The 1,664-nt window shown below is 44.6% G+C and overlaps 1 pseudogene across 1 annotated transcript; it reads left to right on the forward strand.

Moving 5' to 3' along the window:
- The first annotated feature begins 647 nt into the window (after nt 1–647).
- Nucleotides 648–1,133, forward strand: LOC311619314 (large ribosomal subunit protein uL15-like; annotated as a pseudogene). Its single transcript has one exon. The product of its transcript is annotated as a large ribosomal subunit protein uL15-like (transcript).
- Nucleotides 1,134–1,664: the final 531 nt, after the last annotated feature.

The raw sequence follows: 1,664 nt of genomic DNA on the forward strand, positions 1-1,664 counted from the left end.
CTATCCCTCTCAATTCCTCTCTGTGTAAAATCAATAAAAAAAATATTTAAAAAAAACACAAACAAAAAAAAAAAACAGTTCCCCAGAATGTGCACATTTGGGAACCTAAAGCACTCAGATGTGTTTTCAAGCAACCTTCAATTTTTAGCATTTTTTTTTCTTTCTTTTTTTAGCAATTTTTAAAAATAATGATGACATTGATTTTTTAAAAACTGGGCGATGATGCCAAAACCGGTTTGGCTCAGTGGTAGAGCGTCGGTCTGCGGAGTGAAAGGTCTCAGGTTCGATTCCGGTCAAGGGCGTGCAAGAGGTAGCTGGTCGATGTTTCTCTCTCATTGACGGTTCTAGCTCTCTCTCTCTCTCTCCCTTCCTCTCTATTAAAAAAAAAAAAAATCAATAAAATATATTTAAAAAAAGAAAAGAAAAGAAATACCACTGTTTAAAAAAAAATAAAGAAATAAAAGCTGGGCGATGGATCCAGAGAATGTGCTATTATTTCATTATTTGTTATATCCTACACGTATTTTATAAATAGTATGTCTTCCACTTTTAAAATTTACTCACGAGAGAGAGATTTGCTTTTCATTTATTTATGTGTTCACTGATTGATTCTTGTATTTGTCCTGACTGGGAATCAAACCCACAGCCTTGCTCTTGCAGCTCGGCCACCGACATGCCATCCAGACTCAGGAAGACCCGAAAACTTCGGGGCCACGTGAGCCACGGCCACGGCCGCATCGGCAAGCACAGGAAGCACCCGGGGGGCCGCGGTAATGCTGGTGGCTTGTATCATCACAGGATCAACTTCGACAAATATCACCCAGGTGACTGTGGGAAAGTTGGTATGAGGCATTTCCACTTAAAGAGGAACCAGAGCTTCTACCCAACTGTCACCCTTGTAAACTGTGGGCCCTGGTCAGTGAGCAGACGCGGGTAAATGCTGCCAAAAGCAAGACCGGAGCTGCTCCCATCATTGATGTGGTGCGATCGGCTACTACAACGTTCTGGGGAAGGGAAAGCTCCCAAAGCAGCCTGGCACTGTGAAGGCCGAGTTCTTCAGCAGAAGAGCCGAGGAGAAGATGAAGGGTGTTGGTGGGGCCTGTGTCCTGGTAGCTTGAAGCTACGTGGAGGGAAGTTCCATTAAAATGTCCAAGTACCTTTGTCAAAAACAAAAACAAAAAAAAACCCACAGCCTTGGTTTATCAGGACAATGCTAGTGAGTCTAACTAACTGAGCGGCCTGGCCAGAGCTATCTATTCCTGATTTTTGTTAAATATATTGTTATAGATTTCAGAGAGGAAGGGAGAGGGAGAGAGACAAACATCAGTGATGAGAGAGAATCACTGATGGCTGCCTCCTGCACGCCCCACACTGGGGATCATGCCCGCAACCCCAGCATGTGCCCTGACCTCCTGGTTCACCTGGCTCACAGGTGGAAGCTCAACCACTGAACCACACCAGCCGTGCTCTATTCCATTTTTAACAGCTTTTCCGAGGTGGAGCTGGCATACAATAAATTGTACTGCATACTTAGACGCAGGGATACAGAGAACAGGCTGATAATTGTCAGAGAGGGTGAAAAGGTGAAGGGGCTAAGGTGAAAAGGTGAAGGGACTCAGGGAGCTGGGTGAAAAGGTGAGGGACTCAGCAGTACAAGTTGGGAA

The sequence above is a fragment of the Pipistrellus hanaki genome, assembly GCF_964339955.1.
Source record: "Pipistrellus hanaki genome assembly, chromosome: 3".
In the NCBI taxonomy this organism is placed as follows: Eukaryota; Metazoa; Chordata; class Mammalia; order Chiroptera; family Vespertilionidae; genus Pipistrellus; species Pipistrellus hanaki.